Genomic DNA, 13,752 nt, shown 5'->3' on the forward strand with positions numbered 1-13,752 from the left:
CCGCGCACTTATCAGGATGGTAGTGATCAAGCAGCTGATGTGCTTGGTTCATGATGGGTGTCTGTGGGTGGAGGAGTCGATACCCATCACTGACATGCTGATCCATAGGATCATGCAGCTGCCGTACATAGGAGAAAATATGGCCATGGCGTTTGGCAGAAAATATGGCAAGTATGTGCTTGCCGAGGCGATAAAGGAAAAATTGAAGCTCGCAAAGAAGCCACGTGGATACGCCATTTTGAGTATCTCTCATCCTGCAGTCAAATTGGCGATGCAAACCTTGGCAGGGAAGGTCATGTGGAAGTGTCGGACAGATGAAGTATTGACACCAGTGATAGCTTTGGTGCCTAGTGCGTGAAGGGAGTTCAATTTAATTGGGCACGCTACCTCTTCGGTGAGTTCCTCGCAAACTTTCGAGAGTCACAAGATCACAGTAAGACTCTCACTATGCATGGTTATGACTGTCCATAGTGCTAGTTGTGTGGGAGCTACCTGAAGATAGGCAATTTCTTCCAGTCACATCGGACCTACCAGAGGTAGCGAAGTTCGCTTCGTTGTGGGTGACAAGCGATCCTCAGTGGATAAAGGACAACAAGATCTTCTAGGTCTTGATGAAGATAAGAATCCATATGGCCATCAACGATAAGTCGCGGCTCACACCTACAAATTTTGAGAAGTTGCAGGAGTACGTGAAATTCAAGGCTAACTTCCACCATGTCTCAATACAGGAGCGGAAGGACCCTGAGAAGAAATGGCATGACTTGCCATACTTGGCCACAGATGATGCAATTGTAGTATTCATCGACTGTTGGCCAAAATATTGGTGCAATGCCACGGACTCAACAGCGGGATCTAGCAAGATCACTGCACAACAAAAGAAGGAAGAAGCCAAGGTGAAGATGGAGCAACTGGCCGTAAAGAGGAGAAAGGAGGACGATGACAAGGGCAAGGAAAAGCGTGCTATCACGTAGCAATTGGGTGGAGAGGTAGGAAAAGAGGAACATGGATCTCATGGGAGTTAGAAGTTTCCTTCCCCAGAGACTAAGGAAGAAGATGATCAGACGGAGCAAGGAGGAGCGGACCTGGACACAACTCTGTTCCGCACCATGTGCACCAGAGATCCAACGAAAGTAGGATCACGGAAGAAGTCGAAGGCTAGCAAGATGTCTCTATACCTGATCACCCTAATAGAGCGAGACTTAAATGACATAGGTGATACAGTGTGAGATGCCACCGCAGAACTGCTATAACAATTCGAGCAGGAACAATAGCAAGCATTGGGTGCTATACAGATGGGTCTGCATGAGCCGTAGATCCATGAATCACAGATATAAAATAGCACAACATCAACCAGCTTGGTGCTTAGCACCTCAAAAGCTACAGGGATGCTGTGCACAAGGGATCCTTGAGCAATAGTGTTGTTGGATGGAGCACTGACAACAAAGATTGAAGCTGATAGACCCGCTGTCAATGCCCTCAAGAGAATTGGACTCAACCTGGCCACGCTTCCCATTGAGGTGCTACACCTTTTACAGGACTGATCCAAGTCGATATTGGTGTCCACCTACCAATTCCACTTAGACCTTCACCACTTTTTCTTTCAGTTTTTCAGTTTTGTTATTTGTAGCACAATTTACTAATTTTTGAAGTTTTTCGGGTCCTGAACTTCCGGAGCCATTCTGAGGCCCTAAACGATGTTTTTTGGGAAAATTTGGAGCAACATGGGTCCATGGACTGATATTGATCTTCTCGAAGCTGTAGTTCTCAGATAGATCTTTCTAACGAGTTATTTTTTGCATCAAATAGAGATTGTATGCCAAAGTTATGATCTCGGAAGTTGATGTACCAATTTACCCAAAACTGGGTCCATAGTTTGGTGCTTCATCTCCTAGGGTTAGGGTTTTGGATATTTAGGGTTTTACATTGTTTCGCAACGATAAATAGGCCTTCGGGCCTCATTGTAAAATAGTTTAGAGGCATGTAGCCACCATGTCTCTCCTCAGAGATAAGCTACCATCGCCCAAGCTAGTTTATTTCCATTTATGTTTGTAAGCATATGTTAGTATTTTACATGAATGAAATGAAGTATTATTTCTATTGTATCTCTACATTTATGGTTATCTTTGTAATTTTTTGTGTTCCCATTTAAATTTGGATTAGTGGTATCAGAGTGCTCTTCTCTTTCTCTGTTTTTCTTTGCATGTCCCCAATGAGGTCGGGATATAAGGAGTTAGGGCTTGAACTAGGCGAACGTTTGCAAGACCAACCTCGCAAATCCTGATGACCTCCCATGGAAGATGAAAAGAAAGATGAGGAGGCAGGAGATCCTCTCAAAATCTTGCTTGAAGAGACGTCGAGCAACAAAGGAACGTGATCATGGAAAATTTTTCCTAGATCCTTCAGCGGCTACCCAAGGGTGACACATCTACTTCCAGCATCTACTCTGGAAGTACCACACCATTTAAGGTACAAGTTAACTTTACATTCCCATATTTGAGGGTTAGATAGATGCTGATGTTGTAGATAAATGGTTAAATCTATTAGAATGGTATTTTTCTGTTCATGATTAATTCAACGAGGAAAATATTACTTTCGCTCTTCTCAATGCTGTCCCCCATGTCAAGGACTGGTGGGAAACCTACTACGAGCAGAAGGATGAAAGTACGGACTTACTTTTTTCAACCACAACCACTTGAATTTCATTCCAGAATGCCATCAAGGAGTGGTACGACCCTGTCAAAAGCTATGAGGATAAATACATAAAGTGGACCACATTGCAGTAGGGAAGGGACCAAGATGTGCCAGAGTTTACCAATATTTTTCATACCCTTCGCACAAAGTTGGGTATCAAGGATTTTGAGCTACATTTGGTACTCAAATACCGCAACTACCTACATAGGTACATCCAGGATGAAATAGAGTTCCTGGACATCTCCTCGCTCCGCACGGCGTACCGATACACTGTTAAGATCAAGCAGAATTTTAAATATAAGAAGCGAGACTTTGGATCTACTGAAGCAAGGGAAAGGCACCCCCAAACTGCTAAACGAAGGAAAAATCCAAGGTGGGGTGGCCCAGGAGAACTCACCAAAGCCACAAGTGAAGAACAACATCGTGAAGTCGAAGAAGGACATGGGAAAGTTGTGTGAGTTCCATAAGAGCTCCACTCACAACACAAGTGAGTGTCGGGCCAAGAAGTCACTTGTGGCTGAGCTAAAGTATTCAGAATTAGATGCATGTTCAGACTCTAAGTTAGAACTCAATAAGGGGAATGACAAAGGGAAGCAGATTATCAATGTGGAGCTCAATGCCACCGTTGCCACCACGAAGATCCAGAAGGAGGATCCCGAAGATCCAAAGGAGGAGGACTACCTCTTCCACTCCCAGATGTGGATAAAGGGCTCCCCGCTATAGTTCATTGTTGACAACGGGAGCCAAAAGAACCTCATTTCAGTAGAGGTCATGAAGCCAGTGGACTTACCGACCACAGCACATTCACAACTGTATACCATTGGGTGGCTTCACTAAGGACAAGATCTTCGCGTGAGCCAGCAGTGTCGCCTTCCATACAACATCAAGCCCTTCACAGATGAGGTATTATGTGACGTTGCTCCCCTTGATGTTTGTGATGTATTATTAGGCCAACAATACTTATGGAAGCGGCATGTTGTATATCAATCAAGCCCTCGTGTTGTTATTGTTAGTTTGGGAAATAAGTTGTACAGGATACCGGAGGTAGCACCGCCTACCGCCATGTCTTTGGTTACTACAAAATAATGCAGTAAGCTCATTTCCAAAATTGGGAAATTTGTTTTCTTGATGATATGCCCTCAAGGAAAGAAGAAGACGGTGGCCACGACTGTTAGGCCATGCAATAGGTATAAATTTACTCTTGATTACAGTCTCTTTTTCCTCCTTTTTATGCATTTGTGCCATGATGTAACAAAGTTTTGATAGAATTTCGATAAGAAGTTAACGAAACTGCTTTTGACGCGATTTGGCTGTCAAAACTAGCTTTCGTTGCGTTTTATGCAAAAGTTAGCAAATGGAATAGCTGATGTTCAAACTATTGAACAACCAGGGCTAAACAAGGAGAAAAGAGTGCATCTTGTGTAGTCAAATCGAGAAGTGAATCAGGAGGATCGGCACAAGATGGAAGATTATCTGATAATAGCATTTAGTTGCAATTCCTCAGGATCTCCTAATCCCGAGGAATCACATTTATCTCTTTTCCTCTTTGACTATAAGAGGGGAAAAACGAATAGAATAGAGAGACTTAACTTTTCACCTTTTTACTTCAGTTGTAATTTTAATATACAAAGCGTTATTATAAAGGCTACATCGTGTTGTAATGACATTTGGATTTGATGAATAATATATAATTTGTGTTGTTGTTCATTCACAAGATTCTAAAGTAATCAAGAAATAATCACTGGCGGCTTGTGCCTAGTCGCTGGTGGATTTCACTGTTGTTCCCTATTTTATAGTTTACCTTTCTTTTACTGCAAGTTTAATTACTCTGTTTTATAGCTTTACGATTGATTTACTTTCACTAGTGTTGAGTTTGTGTATTCATTGCATTAATTCTTATTTCTGTTGATTGGTTTCATTTATTTATGTCACAGATTGATTTGATTATTAGATAAGAGTCATTTCTTGTTAATTGAAAGCCAGAGCGTTATTGATTATATTAGGTGTATTACTTTTATGTGGAAGTTTAGATTCAGCGAAAAGAGCTCTGTTATCTCTATGGTGCACTCGGTTGATGTAATTGCAATTAGAACTTTTGATTAAGATTGAGTTTTGATGCTTGAATAGGATAATTTCCTTGAAGTTACAAGTTTGATAGTTATGGTTTGATCTGTTTACTCTTGTATTGAAATCAATAAGTTATTTTAAAGTATTACTCGTTGTAGATTCAACAATTTCCATCACTTGCACATATTGTGTACACTCTTGAAACAAAAAGACTTACCCAAGTTGATAATTAATGTGAGGCATTTAGGAGTTCTAAAAGACACCTTATATGTGCCCAACATTTTGGCATCATTGCCGGGGAGAGTGTTTCCATTTCATAAAAGGTGATGTATGTTTTATAATTGTTTGTTGTGAAAGAATTGGGTATTAAAAACGGAAGGTAAGAACCTGCGTATGAAGCAAGTAAAGTGCTTTCTCCCTTGCCCGCTTTTCAGCACAATTGCATAGAAGATTGAAGTAGAAATAGATGTTTGATGTTTGTTTGCTGTGAAAGAATTGAGTATTAAAAACAGAAGGTAAGAACCTAAGTACTAGTAAGTAAATTTCTTGCTCCCTTGCCTGCCTTTCAGCAAAATTGTGTAGGAATTAAAGTAGAAATAAATGTTTGGATTTTTGTATGAATGACTAAGAAGAAAAGAGCAGAGAAATATATAATTCCTCTGCCCAGATCTGAAAAATCTAAGGGACCGGTGCCCCTTGGATGATCAACTTTCATTAATGAAATCATCAGGAAAGCAGAGTCTCAGCCATCAGTAGGACCCCGAACCATTTCTACAAGAAATCCTATTGTAACCCTCCAGGTCGCAGGATCACCATCTATAGCTGACACTGAGATTCAAAGTAAGATTGAAGGGTCTAAACAGAGTTTTCAAAACACTGAAATCTTGCAGCCTAACCCTTTACAAGAACAGAATTCTTGCAACCTCCATGAAGGAGAAGGAGAAACAGGAAGTGCTGAAAAGATTAAATCATCAGAACCCAAATCTCCTAAAGTAGTAGTTGAACATAGGACACCCAATATTCTGGACCAAGGTAGTGCCGCTAAAATCATTCTAAAAGTATCTTTTGAATCCCCTAGGAACAAATCTCCAGCTCTGGATATCCTTGAAGAATATTGGAATATTTTTGATCAAATGGCTAATAATCAGCAATAACCTCAGACCTCTACATTACAATACCCTATTGTTGATACAACTGTCAATGCTTCGATGAAACCTATTCCATTACAGAATATTCCTACCTTTCATGGGATAACTTCAGAGGATCCCGATGCATTTCTTTTCGAACTTGATGTTTTATGTAGAGGATATGATTACACTACCAACCCCCAAAAGCTGAAGCTGTTCCCCTCTACTCTGAAGGGAGAAACTCTGCGATGGTTTATGGGGCTTGGTGGAGGTACCATTAATGACTGGGACCAAATGAAAACAACCTTTCTAAAAAATACCAAGATTATTTCCAAACTAGAGAACTGAAGGATGAAATATTTTAAATGGTAACTATGACTAATGAGACTCTTGAAGAATATGTAGAACGTTTTCAATATAAACTACAAAGATCTCCTTATCCAAATTTGCCTCCTGAAGTTCTTAAAACTATGATGATCAAATGTATGAAAGACCAAGGGATAGAAACACTAAATTTAATGGGGAAGGGTGATATTTTTCAAGAGGATTATGACAATATTATACAATTGTGCATCAGGTGTTCCAAAGGCAGTACAAGGATGAAACCAATCGAGTGTGATGTGGTCACCAAAGATAGCAAAGCCTTAGGAGGGAGTATTACACGAGTTGAAATCGATAATCTGTTGGAAGATTTCAAGATCGATATGTTTGGGACCCTGACGACACAATTGGATATCATGTAGGCCAAAAAAAAGCAGACCAAAGTAGAACAAAATTTGGCTATTTTTTGTCCACATTGCAGAAAGAAACACATCCATAGAGAATGTCCATTAGATATGATACAAACATGCACCATTTGCACTAGGGATCATGCTACAAAAAGTTGTCCATCGCTTCCTGGATTAAAAGCAGTTTTCAAGGAAGCAGAAGAGGAAGTGGAACCAGTATATCTATTGAACTAGTGTTGTCAATGGCAAACACATCTGACAGGTATGCCTATAGAACCATCTTCGTTCTTTCCTTCTTCGCAATTTAATTCTTAATAGTATTCAGGAGCAACATGGTAGAACCAACCACCTTTCTCTACCTGGCCACCTCAAGCATTTTCTATGCCACCATGGTCCAACCAATCAAATCCAAATAATAATTGTCCAAATTCCTCTTACCCTCCACAATTCTGGCAGAACAACCCCTATTCGTCTGAATGGTCTCCTTGTACCTCACAAAATTATAACTGGAAACCAAATTGGCAACGGTCCGTAAACCAGCCTATGGGAACAGTTCCTCTACCTCAACCAACCTTACTAGCACCTTATACGTTGCTGTAAAATCCTCAACCTAATATACAGCCGCAACTCCCAGCTCAAACCAACCCAAATCCTAACAATAGATCAATCGAGTCAATCCAAATTATTAAGAGTCGGACCCTGAAGTTGAGATGAGAGAATGTAATGAACTCAAGTTAAGATCTAGATGCATAATTGCTCCAGATGAGGACAAAAATCTGCAACCTGAAGATAAAGAAACACATCTGAATAAGCCTTCCACTGTAGATGACCAACAAACAAAACAGGGAGGATATAAATTCAGGTAGAAAGATCTCGAGAAAATTATAATTACTTCTCCCCCGTTATCAGAAAGATTGATAATACCTCGACCAATTGAATATCCTGACTTTGATCTTCTGGGTGAACTCCAAAATCTCTGTATAGAAATAACCATCCTCCAGGCCATTCAGGACATTTCGATATATGATAAAACCATTAAAGAATTGTGTGCAAAGAAGTATGTGAGGAAAACAAAAATAACACCAACTGTCCATGTCATCAGAACTTTGTCTGATTTATTACTAGGCAAAGAGACACCTGTAAAATACGAAGACTCGGGGAATCCCATTGTCACAGTCCAAATAAATGGCCACTCTTTTCCCAATGCTTTAGTTGACTTAGGGGCAGCCATTAACATTCTTACAACAGAAACTTGCGAAGTGCTTGGTATCACAGCCTTAGAACCAACCACTACCTTGCTGGAACTAGCTGAACATTCAGTCATTAGGCCAGAAGGAACATTACAAGATGTGATGGTTTCTGTGGACTCTTGGGAATATCTGACAGATTTTTTTATTATTAACCCCAGAAATCGGTTAGATGGACATCCCTTAATACTAGGAAGGCCTTGGCTAGCAACAGCCGATGCTTATATAGGCTACCAAACAAACAGTATCACCATAACCAAAGGGAATGATGTAAAGAATCTAGCTTTATACCCTCTTGCTCAGTCAAGCCTAGCCATTGTAAAAACTAGGAAACAACCAACAACCTATATAGAAGAAAATATTCGTTCACCATTGAGTATGACAGATGCACTTGAATTCAAAAACCAAACAGAAGACGATGTCATTAACACCTTTATCAATCACCCTGCTGCAGTGTCTAATTTGAGATGTCACATGATTGAAGCAGTCCTTGACAATGAGATTGAAGAAGATTCCTTGAGAGACATTAATGACCAACTGATACCAACAACCACTGTCTATAATAGCAAGCCTATTGAAATCGAGCAAGGGAAAATCCTAAACATTAACAGTAATCTAAGTAATGACCAGCAACAAAAACTTATCCAAGTCCTTAGGAAATATAAAGGGGATTTTGCATGGGACTACCCAGACATGAAAGGGATTGACCCTCAGTTATGCATGCACCACATCTACACTGAAAAAATATTCAAGACCCATTCGACAGCCACATCGTAGATTAAATCCTCATCTAAAGGATATTATGAAAGAAGAGCTTCAAAAACTGTTATATGTGAATTTTATTTATCCTATATCTAACTGTAAATGGGTTTCTCCATTCGTAGTTGTCCGCAAAAAGAATATAAAATTGCGGATATGCGTTGACTACAGATAACTCAACAAAGCAACACAAAAAGATCATTTTCCCCTTCCATTTATCAACCAAGTCCTAGATACACTAGCAGGAAAGGAATTCTTCTCTTTCGTGGATGGATTCAGTGGCTACAACCAAATTCAAATTGCCCTTGAAGACCAGGATAAAACTACTTTCACCTGCCCCAGGGGAACATTTGCTTACAGGGTATTTCATTTCGGATTGTGCAACGCACCTGCTACATTCCAAAGAGCCATACTCAGTGTTTTTACAAACTTGATAAATCAAGGATTGGAGGTGTACATGGATGATTTCACACCCTATGGAGATGACTTTGATCAGGCATTACAAATATTGGAGAAAGTCTTAGAACAGTGTATTGCTACTAGGTTATGCTTAAGTCATTAGAAATGTCATATGATGATGATAGAAGGCCTAATTTTGGGTCATTACATTTCAGCTACTAGAATTCAAGTAGATCCAACAAAGATACAGGTAATCCTCTTATTAGCTACTCCTTGCATGCAAATAGAGGTATGTAGTCTTTTGGGATTTGTTGGATATTATCGTAGATTTATAAAGAAATTTTCACAAATTACTGCACCTTTATATGCCTTGACAGGAAATGTTGATTTTATATGGACTGATAGATGTGACACTGTCTTTTCAGATTTGAAACAGTTAGTATCCACATCACCACTATTACGAGGCCCAAATTGCGATATACGTTTCCAGATTTCATCAGATGCATAAGATACAGCTATCAGAGTTGTTCTTTCCCAAGAAGAAGACAAGAAACCCTATGCTATATATTACATCAACAAAAACTTAACTCCTACTGAGTTGAATTACACAGAATTTGACATAATAAGGGATCAACTAGGGAAGGAGAACCTCGTGGCAGACTTCCTCTCCCAAGTGCCAAGAACAGATGATATAGTGGCGGTAGAGGATTAGTTCCCGGATGAACATTTGTTTGCTCTAGCCATAAAAATTCCATGGTATGAAGATGTAGAGAATTACTTAGCAAAGGAAAAATTGGCCAAACATATGGCAACCAGAGAAAGGAAATTGATTGTGTAGCGTAGCACTCGTTTCTCCTATATCGGAGGATACCTTTTCCACATAGGAGCTAATATGCACATCCACAGGTGCATCAGGGAGGACGAAATTTAGGATATCCTAAAAGCCTCCCATTATGGACCTTGCAGTGGACACTTTGCAGATCACAGAACTGAACATAAAATTCTATAGATGGGCTACCACTGGCCCACTATTTTTAAAGGTGCTAATAAATTTGTCCAGGCATATGATAGTTGCCAAAGGATGGTCCACCCTAGCCAATCTGATGAAATGCCCCTGCACCGACAACTGGTGATAGAACCCTTTGAGTGTTGGGCATTAGATTTTGTTGGGCTGATCAAACAATCATCCAACCAGAAATAGTATATATTGGTTGCAACAAAATACATAACTAAGTGGGTGGAAGTAATAGCATTACCAAGAGCAATAGAAGAAACTGTTATTAATTTTCTTTTCAAAATTTTTGTGTGGTGTGGCTTACCCAGAGAAGTAATTACTGATGGGGGGCCATAATTCGTGGGTCACAAGATCGTTGCTACACTGAAAAACATCACATCACACACATAATTACTTTTCCGTATCACCCATAGGTGAACGGGTAGGTGGAGAGCACCAACAAAGGTATCGAAGAAATTCTAACAAAGATAGTCTCATCACATCGATGAGACTGGACTGCTTGACTACCAGAGGCCTTGTGGGCATATCACACAACTTGGAGAAACACTACTGGATACTCACCGTATCAACTGGTATTTGGTAAGGAACCCATTTTTCCCATAGAATTTGAGATACAAACACTAAGGATAGCCCAGGAAGTGGGAATGGATTTAATTGAAGCCCAGGTTAATAGGTTACAGCAGATGAACGAATTAGATGAAATTCGGCTACTGGCTCTACAACGTACGACAATTATTCAACAACAAAGAGCCAAATGGCATGAAGCCCTGACTAAGAAAAAGACATTTCATGAGGGTGACTGGGTACTTCTTTACGATTCCAGATTTCAAGACTTCCCTGGCAAACTGTAGACTAGATGGTTAGTTCCTATGGAATAAATCAAGTACAAGATAATGGCACTCTTATGCTGGCCACCATTGATGGGTTTGGTTCTTCTTTTAAAGCAAATGGGCATCGGGTGTGCCTCTACCAAAAACCACTTACCAAATCATCTTTCTATCAGTAGATACGTGAGTACCCCACCATGCAAGTTTTAGCTGCAGAAGGCTATCCTTTGGCAACTTCATCTTTATAAATTTTATTTCTTCTCTGTAAAATATGCAAATATGATGGATGATTTTATTTTATTTTATTCTTTTTCTCTGCTTGTTTTGTTGTTTAGTTAATTGAAAATATGTTGCTCAATCTATTGAATAGCCACTGTTCAATCGAATTGAACAACACTTTCTGTCTTTTCGTCATTTTGTTATTCAATTAATTGAACAGCTGTTGTTCAATCTATTGAACATCACTTTCTTTCTTTTCATCATTTTGTTGTTCAGTTAATTGGACAGTTGCTGTTCAATCTATTGAACAACACTTTCTTTCTTTTCATCATTTTGTTGTTCAGTTAATTGAGCAGTTGTTGTTTAATCTATTGAACAACACTTTTTTTCTTTTCATCGTTTTGTTGTTCAGTTAATTGAATAGCTGTTGTTCAATCTATTGAACAACACTTTCTTTCTTTTTATCGTTTTGCTGTTCATTTAATTGGACAATTGCTGTTCAATCTATTGAACAACACTTTCTTTCTTTTCGTTGTTTTGTTGTTTAGTTAATTGAACAGCTGTTGTTCAATCCAGTTGAACAACACTTTCTTTCTTTTCTTTGTTTTGTTGTTCAATCTATTGAATAGAACTTCTTTTCATTTTGTGTTGTTTTGTTGTTCATTTAATTGAATAGCTGCTGTTCAATCTTTTAAACAGTCGTGGTCCAAACCAAATGAACAACATTTTTTTTTTTTGTGTAATTTCTCTTCGCTTATCTCAACCCATTTTTCTTTTGTTTTTCATTTTTTTTTTTCATGGCATGAAGTACACTACTTTTATGAGGACAAAGAATTTATGGATTCTATTGAAGGGAGTTAATATCGTTAATGTTATGATCTTTAATAGGACAACTTTTTGATGATAGATTCTTTTTCAAGAAAAGGGACATAGTTATTTATATACTACTTTACTGCATCATTTTCGGCTGTACATGATACTGATTGATCATCTTAAATACCATGTTGGTTCCACCCTTACTGATTATAATCTTCTCTATATATAACAACTATGACTATGGGTGTACTTTTTCTATTGACATATTCAACTTCTTCCACCATCCCTGCTCTTAAGGAGTATTGAGCCTCCATTTATTTGTCACAAAAATATGTAATAACAGAAAAATTTTGCTTTTAGATGGAGGATAGGGGGTGTCATTACGAGCCAGCCTACCATGTTCATAAGGCTGTAGCAAATTGACATTCCCATTATGGCCACCACACCAAGGTTATGATCCATTGGATAGCCAAAATATCCTTGGAATAGGAGGTCTCATCACGAGCCAACTTGATCACTTTTGCTAAATATTAGTGAATGGCAGTGTGGTTATCTGGTTACCATGCCAGCACACTAATCTCTTCTGTAGAACAGTAATGTAACTCTCCATTTATAAATTGAGGATCCTAGCTCATATGGGTTAAAAAGCAACCCTGCCGAGGCTATGGACACCTACTGGCAGTAGAGGCTCTGCTTATGTTATTGAAGTTATATCTTATTGTCAATTATTACTATGATACCCTCTTCTTATTCTTTCTTTTTATCGGAGAAATTATTTCCTTAATTTTTCCCTGTTTAGAACCTTTATGCCTGAGATACTTCTTTTCAATCAATCATATCATTCTTAGCTAGAATACCATCAATAAAGTGTCTTTTTGGCATATTGTTGTCCTTTTCTTTTTCGCATAACTTATCATCAATCCAAAGCATCCTATCTCTTATTCATAACTATCTTTACACACTTCGCTCTCATTATAACCATACCTCTTGCCGTCCTATCATTGATATGCGTACTCTGTTTCATTTACTGTTGTACTATTCACTCCCTTGCCTTGCTGTCAGAACAACCCTTTCCCTATCTACTCAGTCGTAGGTGACCTCTCTTTTTAAGAAGGGGGAGGATTCCCATTATACCTTTGCATGTGCTATATTTATTCTACTTATTGGACTTGATATGTTGTTGTGATATCCCATGATCAAATGACATGTGGCAGTATGATAATCCTCGAATTAATATTATTAATTCTAATGGAAATTTTGCTTAACATTATCGAATTTAGTTGTTACATCTATTTGTTGTTCTATTTCACTAAAGAAATTTCTGTTCTCTGCTGTTTTTTTTTTGCTGTGTTAATCCTTGAAATTGTAGGGCGAATATTGGAAGAATTCTAGCATTGTGGGTGGAAAATCAGTTCGGTGAGAACCCTTACTGTTGGAAATTTCTGACAGAGCCAGGGAAATTCTGGTGTGCACAGGACGAATGTCATATTTCACCAAGCTTTAGACCCCTAACAGTGAAATCACTCTCGAATTTCTACAACACTTATAGAATGGGCAGTCCACAGTAAAAGGTATAAGAATAACAGTATCAGAGGCTATGATATCTAAAGTTTTCGGGCTACTGGTAGAAGGAGCAGTATGGCCTAAAAAGCACATAATGTTGCATGACACGGTGCAAATTTTCAAAGACGCGGGTGAAGAACTAACCTGAAAAAGCAAGGGAATTCAAACATCCTCTCTAGGAGAACCATGGTGCGAATTAGAAAATGTCATCTAGAAGTACATTACCTGTGATGGTCGATGGGATGTGGTAAAACCATGGCAACTTTAACTCTTAGTTGTTTTAAAGAAAAAGCT

This window comes from Pinus tabuliformis, chromosome 2_2 (genome assembly GCF_031772625.1).
Source record: "Pinus tabuliformis cultivar Carrire ecotype Pingquan chromosome 2_2, CPIR1, whole genome shotgun sequence".
Taxonomy (NCBI): Eukaryota; Viridiplantae; Streptophyta; class Pinopsida; order Pinales; family Pinaceae; genus Pinus; species Pinus tabuliformis.